This window comes from Anoplophora glabripennis, unplaced genomic scaffold (assembly GCF_000390285.2).
Source record: "Anoplophora glabripennis isolate ALB-LARVAE unplaced genomic scaffold, Agla_2.0 scaffold1263, whole genome shotgun sequence".
NCBI classification, from domain to species: Eukaryota; Metazoa; Arthropoda; class Insecta; order Coleoptera; family Cerambycidae; genus Anoplophora; species Anoplophora glabripennis.
The window spans coordinates 47678-60125 of NW_019417418.1; the positions used below are offsets into that span (position 1 = coordinate 47678).

The window sequence follows — 12448 nt, forward strand, 5'->3', positions numbered from 1 at the left end:
GAATTTTGGAAACAGAGAGACAGGCAGGAATATGAATAGAAAAAAGAATATCACTGTAAATGTAGATGTAACCTTTGCTCAAACTCTTATCAGTTAGCTTGTCAATTATTTTGTCTTGTTGGAAAAGAAATAGATCAGTGATACGTAACTGGAAAAATAAAACTCTACAGATATATAGTTGATCATATTGCTTTTTTAATTAATTTCTCTGTATAGTCTTTCTTTAATTGAAGAAACAACAGATTGACAGTATATACCATGTTCGGTCGCTGACGCAGCAACTCGGCATTAAAATATTTGAAAAACTTGTTCCCATATTTATTTAGCCATATCCATATATCTATAGGTCTGGATGTACTAAACGTGGAGGTGGTAGAAATGTATATGACCAGTTGAAGAATGCGAGCGCGGGCAAAGGAAAACAAAGACAGTTGCATTGGGCCACTGGGCAATAAATCTAGCAGTTGACAAGTGGTTGATAAATTGCCCAGCAGTGCAGTGCAGCAATATGGAATTTGATGTGATTTAGGTAATTTTAATTTATTATAGGCACCTTCTATCAATCATTCATTACAATTGCAAAGGGAGAAATAAGAGGGATATTTTGTTTACTAATATTATCACAACATGGCATTTTGAAGACCTGTTGAAACGGAACAAAACGAAATTTATCACCAATATAATAAAATTGTTTGAGGACATAAATAATTAAAATATGTTGTTGGCCAAATGAACAGATAATAGAAATTTTCTGCACATTATATAAAATTTATTTACCTTTAGCAGAAAATTTTTTTAGGGACGCCTATGAAACTTATTAAATTTTATTACCAGACGTTTTTTTGAATGTTCAACTGATTTCAGAAAGAGTATAAGCAGTGGCCATTATCCAAAATTCTTAAAAAATCAACATTTTATAAAAATAATGACACCGGGGATATTGTTAACTATACGCCTATATCTTTGCTGAGCGTGATTTCCAAAATATACGCTTTTATTGATAAGTATAACATAATGTCAAGTTGCCAACATGGCTTTCGAATAGATAAATCGACTCAATCAGCCGCATGTAATTTTACTGAACAAATTTATGAATTGATGGATAAAGGCGTGCATGTTGCTCGCATTTTCTTTTATTTGATGCGTGCTATTTGAATATATCATTTGTTGCAAGTAAGTTATATAATATGGGATTTAGTGGGAGATTCTAAAATTGGTTGATCCACTATCTCACTGATAGATTCACTGTGTTAAAATAAATTAATGTACTTCGGAATCTCGAAATATTGACTTAGGAGTACCTCAGGGATCCGTGCTGGATCCATTAATAGTTTTGCTATATGTTAACGACATGGTACAACATTTTGATTCTTCCGCACTAACGCTGTTTGCTGATGATACGTGATCTCGACTCGGACTAACCGAGGAACTTACTAAAAATTGCGAAAGTGTTACTGATTGATTCGTAAAGTGATGTGAATTATTGTTAACATTAACAATAAAAAAATAAAAGTTCTGTACTTTTGCTCTCTTAGCTCGAATGATATTAAGCTGGGCCTATATTTTGAAAACTTCATTTTACATTCTTCCGAAAACACTAAGTTTTTAGATGTTCATCTCGATTATCAATTAAAGTGATATGAACATGTGGATGTACTCAGTAGGACACTCAATAAATCATTCTACGCAATTTCTTGTGTATATACCCAATATATACACACTGTGTATCTACATTAGTATAGTATAGTGTAGTATATTATACTACAGCTTAGTAGATACACTGTGTGATATTATAACGTTACTTTGTGGGGTAACTCGGTTAGCAGTAATCGAATATTTGTGTCTCAGAAACGGATCCTTGCGAAAATATTTGCCATCAGCTCTCGCGAAACATGCAGAAATATATTCACGGAAATCAAAATATTATTCCCTGTATCTGCAATAAGTACATATGTTAGAGAGAATATTAGTCATTTTAGTAAGAACTCTCGTTATCATGAATATATCACGCGTAATAGCGGTAAAGGGAAATTAAAAAATAAATAAATAATGCTAATAATTTGAGAGATAAGAGGCCTTGTGTTTGTCTCTTACATTACCTATCCTATACATTCTATATCTCAAAAGATTAATAAATATTATTATCGTTATCCTTATCATTATCTTTATCATTATCATTATTATTATTATTGTTGTTGTTGTTGTTGTTATTTTTTTGATGACGTAAGGTGTAGGTTAGGAAGGGGGACTTGCATTAATATCGACTAACTGCCTGTTGTCGTTTGGAGAAATTGAAGATCTTTAAAAAATGTTGTGCTTTGGGGGTGGCGATCGCCACATCGCCACCCCCTCTGGATCCGGGCCTGNTTACGAGCAACGTGAAACGCTTCGCCTACCATAAATTAAAGCAAGATATTAAGTTTGTTATTGGTGCACTAACACCAAGGATAAACCTTCCGCAGGTCTAAATAAATCAGCTTTTTGTATGCCACAGAATCATAAAAAATGCCTACTAACAATGTAAGCAATAAAAAACTGTACATAGAAAAAATCACTGTGCCGTAGTAAATGACAAAGTCATGAAGCCATAAATTTATTTTAGTACATACATGTATGTAGTTCACATTACATGTATGAGAAGATTTGGTCGTCGTTTAGCTAGTACGAAATAAGAGAACATACCAGGCGGCGCAGATAAATACAAGGAAACTGAAGATACCGAATGACAGAAAGAAACCCACACTGTGAATGAAATGAGAATGTTTGTAAAGGATTAGTAGATAGATACACGATTTAGATAGAGGTTAGGGAAAGTAGGTTCCTTTTTAAACGTATGGTTAAAAAAATTTCAATTTGTTTTCCTTAAATAAAATTAAATATAAAAATTATTTTGCAATTAATAATAATAATAATAATAATAAGTTTATTTACAAAAGTATATGACAAACTTAGAACAAAATACATTACAACATAAAATCACAACATGTATAAAACATGAATAAAACAAATCAAAATTACAAAACAATGATATAACAGAACTTATGTAAATAAACTAGTAAGTCACTGAAGCGGCTACTACCGCTTGTGCGTGACTATACAGTGAACAATACACTTCTACATATATTTATCAACAGATAATATAAAACACTTCTTTACAACACTTAAATATCTATAAAACACTAAACTTAATTTTTTTGACTTATGATGTTATGAAATATTTCTCTGCCTCTTTCATGAATCCATAGCTTTACTTTATGCTTAAAAGAGCTATATACATTTATATTTTTAAGATTATTTGGTAAAATATTATACAACCTTGAAGCCAGATAGTTAAAATTTCTTTGTCCTATTGTTTTTACAGACCTTGGATTAACATAATTGTCTCTGTTTCTAGTACTATATGGGTGATTTATCGATTGCGGAATTAAATATTTTTTTTTATAGTTTTTTATTAAAATATTATAACAAAATAATTGACGTACATCCATTAAACCGCTTTCTCTGAATAACTGGTCGCTAGGGTAAGTAATGGTTTTTTTATATATCAATTTAATTATCCATTTTTGAATAATATTTAAATTTTGTAGGTGGCTATCAGATACTCCACCCCAACCAATTATACCATAATTCAAGTGTGACTGTACTAAGGCATAATATAATATTTTTAAGTGGTACGTATCTAAGAAGTCTCTTAAATATTTGAGTCGAGGTAATAATCCTCGGATTTTTTTTACAATATTTGCTATTTGTAGGTTCCACCGTGCATGTCTGTCTATAATTACACCCAGATATTTTATAGACTCTTCTTCAGGTATATTTGTATTCTGATCAATAATTAGTGGACCCATATGAGGTAAACGTGCTGCATAGGACGTAAATGGAAGAAATTTGGTTTTTTCTACATTTAAGGTAAGTTTATTTTGCTCAAACCAAGCTTTTATATTTCTGAAATCTTTTTCTGCTTTTATTTTTAGGTCTGACCAAGATTCTGATTCATACCACACAGCAGTATCATCAGCAAAACTTAGAATGGAACCATTTACGTTAAGGGTAAGTAAATCGTTTATGTAGATTGTGAATAATAGAGGACCCAAAACCGTTCCCTGTGGAACCCCATAGGTAACGGTTTCTAGATTACTTCTTACCCCACCAATATTTACTTGTTGTTTTCGGTTGCATAGGTAGCTTTTTATTAAATTATGTACATTTCCTCTAATTCCATAATATTTTAGTTTTTCAAGAAGTATTTTGTGGCTGACTGTATCGAATGCTNAATAACAATAACAATAACAATAACAATAACAATAACAATAACAATAACAATAACAATAACAATAACAATAACAATAACAATAACAATAACAATAACAATAATAATAATAATAATAATAATAATAATAATAATAAATTATTGGATTTAATATTCTTACTTCATTGTAAAAGTATTAAACTAACAAATTCAAAAGTCAATAAATATCCTTAACTGTTGATATTGCGGGAAACAGCTGCTCTATGCAGCAATTTGTAATAAATAGTAATAAATAATTATCCTAAATAAAAACTAAAAATAATATGACTTAATAAAATTAATAGAAAAATGCATACCTGATGTATTAAAATTGTTAAATAATGATATCCTTCAAAAAAATTTCTTACATTTTTATTCATATTTGACAAAGACGAAAAACGGCCACTACAGAAAAATCTTTTTGAACAGGAGGAATATCAACACAGTATTCAACATTGTAAAGAAGGTGGCGGTAGCCTTTCCAAAGACCTGTAACAACGGCCAGCTCCAAGGCCACGGTGTGTATAGTATTCCTTGCTCTTGTGGAAAGGTCTACATAGGACAAGCAGGAATGCACATCAATACGAGGTTAAAGAAATACAAGTCACCTCAAAAATAACAACTGGGAAAAATCGGCAGTAGCAGATGGGCGGACACGGGACACACAGTGGATCTGAGTGAAGCCAAATGGTGGTTATAGAGAGATTATTTTGCCCCCGACTATACAGAGAAGCATTAGAAATTTACAAAAATCCGATCAATTTCAACAGGGACGGTGGTGCGGATTTGCCAGATATGTATATGGAGAAAGTCTTCCGTGAAAGCAACCCACTGGAACGTCAACAACGCATACGAAGCCACCCACCGAAACGTCATGGATCAGTGACATCAAAATAAATAGGGACAAGATTAGTAGATCTCCAGTTTCAGAGTAACTTCTGAAGAAGAGAGCGACATGTCTCTCTAAACGTTAAGAGTTGTAAATCGACGACGACGTGGCAACCAGTCCGGAAATCATTCAACCATTAACGACAGCCACGGGAGCCTACAAACAAAACTAAAATCTCCATATTTGACATATCTCTCCTGTCTCATGAAAGCTGACCCTCCAGCTTTTTCCTAATTCCAATACTGTAAAAACAAAAAAGTTATAACAGTAAAAGTTAATAATAAAATGAAATTGAACATAATTTGATAAAAAAGAATTTAAAAAAGTTAAGATATGATATCTTAAAGTAGTACTTATACAATTTCTTAATATGAGGATTCAAATTAATACATTGTGCAAAAAGAAAGTTAAGGTTCGTACTATCAAAACAGTTCACGGAACACGCACACATATACACCTAACAGTTACAGTTAATGTGGGCTGGAACAAATGTTTTATTCACAAAACTCGACCCTTTGGTTACATTTCATTGTTCTTTATTTGTAAAGGTGGTTGCTCCGACCAACAGGAAATGGCAGCATACCATTCACGTCCTGTCGATCCTTGGTTTCCACATTCTGGTTGTCCCCAAGCCTCTGACTATAATGGCCCAACAGGTGTTGCATATTATGAACTGTAGATATTATTGTAGAGACAGAACTTTGCAATTTGTATTATGTTGGATAATATTGCTCTTTAAACAAAGCTAACATTTTGGTAAGTTGTGCCGTTGTAACTCTGACACTGATGAAGTTTTCAACGGCTGTTTATAACTGGATAGGAGTTTCCAGTAATCAGTTCTTCTGCTTTCACATAACTGCTTTATTTGACCATGTTAACCTGCCTGTAGCCATCTGCAGATGTTATATTTCTTCCAAATAGGCTGAGAGTTGAGGGGACGAGCTGTTGTGTATCCACCAAAGGAATTTTAGGGAATGCTGCAAGGGATGTTATGAATCCATTATGAGGGAGTTGTTGCTTGAACCAGAAACCAGCTCAAGGTGTGCTTTCCAATGTTTCCGGAATACATGAAGTAAAAATTTATAAGTATGTATTTGCATACAAAAGAATTCTTTTCTTTCCCCTTATTACTTATGGTATTTAACATTATGGTTTTACTTAAAAGTTAATTATATTCCCCCTTATTTTATGTAACATAGTCCTATTTAAATGACATTTTCCAAAAAAAAATATGCCTATTTCTAAATCAAAACATGTTTGAACGATCCTTTATTATTATATAATCTATGTACCTACATAAATTTATTTAGGTTTTATATTTAAATACGCCAAGGAAAAAAAATAAACACTATAATTATTATTGTTTATTAACTTTAAAAAATATTGAAATCTTTATCTCTACATTTCTAGTAATCTGCTTCTCAGAGCACACATATATTCATTAATTGTCCACTTGATTACCTACTTTTCTTTCTTCATAATTCACGATACTCATTGTACCTTTCAAACTTGCAATGTTACTGTCTCTATTACTTGTTAATAACTCTATTGATCGATCAAACTTATACTTCATTAGTTATACTTATAGAATAGAATAGAAACTTTATTGATACTGTCACATACAAAAACTGTAAATTTTTTGTCACAACTATTACACTAAAAGAAGACTTTAAAATTAAACAGTAACGAAAGAAATAAAATCATCAAGACTATAAAAACATTGCTCTAATAAAAAAAAATTAATGAACTTGTGGAAACTTCTCTGAGACATCGCCCTGAATTTAAAATTTTTAAAATGGTTAGGTACTTAATCTATTATAAAGCTGAATCTGGACTTGTTTCTCTTACAATTAGTAATATTAATTCTAGAAAAAGGTTCCACAAGATTTAGTGCCTGTCTAGTATTGTGATCGTGAATGGATAAATGAGTGGCCAGATTTTGGACATTCTTGTGCACATGCGGCAACGTTTCAAAAATATACAGGCTTGGAAGAGGCATAATCTTTAAACTCTTAAATAGATCTCTACATGAAGTTCGGCGGTGGGCTGCACCTACAAGGTGAACCGCCGCCTTCTGCAGAGGAAATACCTTCCCCGCAGTAACGGAGTTACCTCATAACAGGACTCCATAATTAAGGGACTGAACAAGATAAAAATACAAAATTTTCATCACTGCATTACTCAGCGAAGGCCTCAGCTGCCTCGTAACAAAAATCTGTGTTGCAAGCTTAGAACAGAGAAAGTCGACATGAGGTGCCCAGGATAAACTGGGATCTAAAGTAATACCTAGTAATTTCACATTATTAGACCTATCAGCTAATCTAGCAGCTGTAAAATGCAAATGTTGGGTTTTAGTTCAGTTTAAGTTTATTTGAAGAAAACCACGATTTAGCCTGAGATAGACACTCTCTACTCCTAGCCACACCGCCACGTGTCAAAAAGGTCGTGTCGTTGGCAAAAATAATACACTTGCAGTCACGCATATTGATTGCCAAGTCATTTATGCAAATTAAGAAAAATAATGGCCCCAACACCGACCTCTGCGGCACACCATTTCCAACGGGCAGTATGGCGGAATTACAGTTATTTATATTGACAAATTACCGTCTATTTGCCAACGAAGAACCAAAAAGTTTCAACGCTAAACCTTGGACACCATAATAGTCGAGTTTGCTCAGAAGTACATACATTGACGCAGTCAGAGGCCTTGGTCGAGTCACAAAACGTGGCGTTCGTTGTTTGACCACGGTCATTAACTACGTCTTAATTTTATCAAATAACATTTCAAATTTAATCATTTAAGTTTTCAGTGTTGATTGGAATGTTAGTGTCAAAATTTAAAACAAGTGAAGAAAAAAATTATATGGGACAATTATCAATATATTTTCTGAAGTGTTTAAATTTCACCCTTATGGAATGCATGCATATATTAAGAAATAATTTTGTTGAGAACAATTTGTCACATTGCACTTCTTACTTCATCATGTATCCAGCAGTTTTAGCATACTACCAGCTTAAATAACACAGCAATATTGATCCATAGTTTGAATTTTGTTCTGATATTATCAAAAAACTATATAAAGGCAAAATTTAGACCGCTCAATACAAAAAAAATATATATTTTTTTAATTAAAAGTCCCTCAGCTCATTATAGGTCACAGTCTAGGCTATATTGTGAAGTTTCAAACGAAGTGAGGTTCTACTTACCGTTCTCGTCTCAAAAAAATGTATTATTTCTTGGTTAGGAACGGGTTCACTAAAAGGGCTGTTTTTTAATTTACTTTTTTAATTAATAATTATTAAATATTTTACTTTTACAAACTTTCTTACTATCAGCTTGACTTACACAGTTGGAGGGATTTTAAATTTAAGAAAAAATTATAGCAAGATGTTATTAGCTATATAAAAGATACTCATGAAATTGATTAATATCTTACTAAAACAATTTTAAGAAATTTATATTGAACTTTTCTAAACCATAATATATTTATTTATTTTATTTTACTTTAGCATTAAAATTGGAGCAAATAAAATAATCAAGATCTTAAAAAAAAAATCTGACCTCAATAAAAACTAAATATTTCATACTCCAGCTGTGTAAAAAATAAAAAAGAAGTTTTGTCTGAATCCGTTTAAATTATTGATCATTAAGCAATACTTTCATTATCTTTGTTATACTTCTCCTTGTATTGTATTCCTCTCCTATTTTTTTCCTTTAAACCCTTTGTTTTTATCTTCCTTGTTTCAATTCATCTAACCTAATAAAATTTACGAATGGCTTCCACGTGGCCAGCTGTATCCCTATGGCAGCCTTAACTGAGGTCATCCTGCCATCATGGAGGCAGGGTGAGACTTGGCACTTTCACCGCTCACTAACCGACGGCGGCGACCAGAAGGGAACTCCTCGAGCTATCCTCCTGTCTCGAACATCCAGCTACCTCGTTACTGCTGAGCTTGCAATGTTCCCCGGGTAGTTGACTACATTGTTATAGTTCTCAACCACTCAGCACAGTGTGCAAAAGGATGTCACCGATACTTTGAATCTTACAATCGCACAACAATTTTGCCAACTAAGACTAAGATACCTAGATCGAGTTCTAGAAAAAGTGTATGTATTATGAAATGTAAAATAATTTTGAATTTGAAGGCGATTTAATTATTAGAACTTCATCATTTACATTGTAATTCCTATAATTGTAACCTATCTGTTATTTCCTAGACTAAAACAGTTATTTATGAAATTGGCCTTTTCTTGAGAAAAGTGAAGAAAGAAGAATCAATCGACACAAAAGAAGAACCATTTCGCATATCCTAAAAAGGTTATTGCTCCATTTAGGCCGGGAAGAGTTACGAGCTCGATGAACCCGCTATCTTAGAAATATGAAATGTTAAGATATTAATTCTAAAGAATGTACCTATTGCCTTGCATAAAACACTTGTTCTCCAACCATCAAGACAGAAAGTCCTCTTTTGTAATCCTTCTAAAAAATTGGACGTTAAGATTTTTAAAAATAGTGCTGTTACTCCAAAACGCGAAACCACAGGTTCTCAGTAGGATAAATAGAAAAAAATTAATTTCGTCGATTACAGCGTCATCTATCGTGAATCGACTTAGCTAGACCCCTAAGCTTCCCATCCATACTTTCAAAGTGGCTTAATTGCATACAGGGAGCTAGAAATTTAATGGCAACAGAACAAATGTTCCAAAATAAATTACAGGACAAACAAGTATAGACATTCAAGTATAAACATTAAAAATATAAAAAATTATAGTTCTAAATAAATACAAATAGATATAACGAGCGTTCAAATAAAAACGTGGTCGAAGTTGGCTCTGACACATTGGACGTAGGGAGTAGCTTATAGCGACCAACTTAACCTCATTTCTCAACGAGCTGTATAGCAGCTGTCAGTTTCAATAACGTTAATGACTATATAACTTTATTTTAAAGAATAATCGTGATAACAATAACAAACAATTAAAGGAGCTGCGGAAAGTGTCCCCCTCCTTGTTGTAACAATAAATTAAAGCAGCTGCTGAAAGTGTCCCCCTCCTTGTTCCAATCACTTTTCACACCTGTTCCTCAAAGAATTAAAGACATTTTCTAAAATGCTCGGGGTATTGTTAATTTCACGAATCTTGTCTATAAGTCGAGCCTGCAGATGGTTTAAATCAAGAATAGGCAGTTCAAAGATTGTGTTTTTAAGGTAAGGCCACAAAAGGAAATCACACGGCGTAATATCACATGACCTCGGTGGAAATTCATGTTCAGCATTGAGACTTATTAGTCGATTTTGGAAAACTTCCCTCAACATATTCATCGTCTCGCCTGCCGTATGTGCCCTTGCGCCATCTTGTTGAAAGTAAAAGTTTGTAATTTCGTTTTCTTCCAGCTGGTTAACAAAAGGAGCAATAATTTCTTCTCTATACCTTTGCGCAGTAAGAGTACCATTAAAAAAAATAGGTCTATAAATCCTCCTTCGATTGAGAGCACACCAAACTCCAATTTTTTGAGCGTGTAGAGGGCCCTCGACAAAAAAGTTATCTGGTTTTTCATAAGACCACATTCTCATATTCTGTGAGTTTACGTAACCACTTAAATGAAACCAGGCTTCATCAGAAAAAAAGGTGATATTATGAAGTTCACCGTAGTTGTTTAAAAACCATTCACAAAATACAGCCCGTCGCGGAAAATCAACTTCATGAAGTTCTTGCTGACAAGTTAAACGATAGGAGAACAAACGCAAATCTTTTTTTAACACTGTGTGGCAGGTACCGACAGATACTCCCACCATTTGTGATAAAACACGTACAGAAGTTCTTGGCGCATTTTCCATTATTTGTTGGACATTTTCTTTTAATTCTTCAGTCCGCTTTTTAGGTCGGCCGCTTCCTTCTTTTCTTGTTACACTGCCCGTTTCACGAAAAACATTAACACAACGCTGAACTGCACTTTGAAAAATTGTGTACTCAACAACGCCGGGAAATTGATTTTGAAATTCTATGAAACATTCCTCAATAGAATACTTCCATATTCCATCAATCTTGCGTCCATTTCTAAAGTAGGACTCTATGATAAACACTTTTTGTTCTTGAGAAAACACCATTTTAAACGCTTTTTAAAACGAAAATATTCAAATTGATAGCGGCGATATAGCACTTTGACAGATGACGTTTAAGCAGAGAACACTATACCAATATATAGTGTTCTCTGGTTTAAGTTCATTTGCTATACGCTACGCCGTACGTCCAAATTTTCAGAACCAACTTGACCACGTTTTTATTTGAACGCTCGTTATAAACTACAAAATACATTCTAGTTTCTACAATATCAGTAAAAAATTTTTAAATTAAAAAATTCAGTTGCTACAGATAACAAATTATTTATGGTACAGTGGTTTATATCTCACTGCATAGATATTAAATTATAATTATTAGCCATGATATAGATGGGAGATTTAAGAAGTATGTTGATTTTAGATTCCCAATAGAACATGCAACCAGCACGAGACCCATGTCTAGGAACTCGTATATTGAAAGAACCCAGTACATATGCTGAGTCAACACTGGCATGAAAAAATTTAAATAGGAATAAAAGGATAAACTATTGAGTATTCCTCTATTCTGCAAAGACTGCATTTTGAATCGATCTAACAGCAGCCTATGTTCGTATCCTCTATTTGGATAATAACCATCAATTCGAAAGCTTAAAAATTTAAAAAAAACGACCTAGAACTTTTTCAAGCTTGTTAGTATGTATCTGGTAGTAAGGGTACCATAATAAGGCTGCAGTATTGTAATTTAGAACGAACTAATAAGTAAAACAGACATTTCAATGCAGTAACGTTATTAAAAAAAACTTGAATTTCTGACTATAAAACTCAAAGCTCTATTAGCCGCCTTTATAATTACATTGATATGATCAGTGAAGGTCAGTATATTGTCATATATTACACCTAAATCCTTAACATTATCGCTACGTGCTAGTAACGTAATTTTCAAGGGTGTCGCTAAATATTAACAGTTCTTTTTTGGATGTAAATGAGCAGACCTTACATTTATCTATGTTAATAGGTAATTTATTATTCTCACACCATTTATTTACAAGATCTACCTGCTCTTGCAGTATTAAACAATCTTCCAAATTACATACACTGAGAAATAGCTTCAAGTCGTCGGCAAAAAATAGATGATTAGATTTTAAAGACAGAGATAAATTTTTTTGGAAAAAATAAAATATCTCGAAAACGATTAATTTTAGGAATAGGGA

General features: G+C 32.9%; 1 long non-coding RNA gene across 1 annotated transcript; it reads left to right on the top strand.

Annotated features, from left to right (window-relative positions):
- Positions 1 to 2995: 2995 nt before the first annotated feature.
- Positions 2996 to 4249, top strand: LOC111692323. The gene is made up of 3 exons (XR_002763205.1): positions 2996 to 3671; positions 3753 to 3909; positions 3975 to 4249. It is a non-coding gene; the product is annotated as an uncharacterized LOC111692323 (long non-coding RNA).
- Positions 4250 to 12448: the final 8199 nt, after the last annotated feature.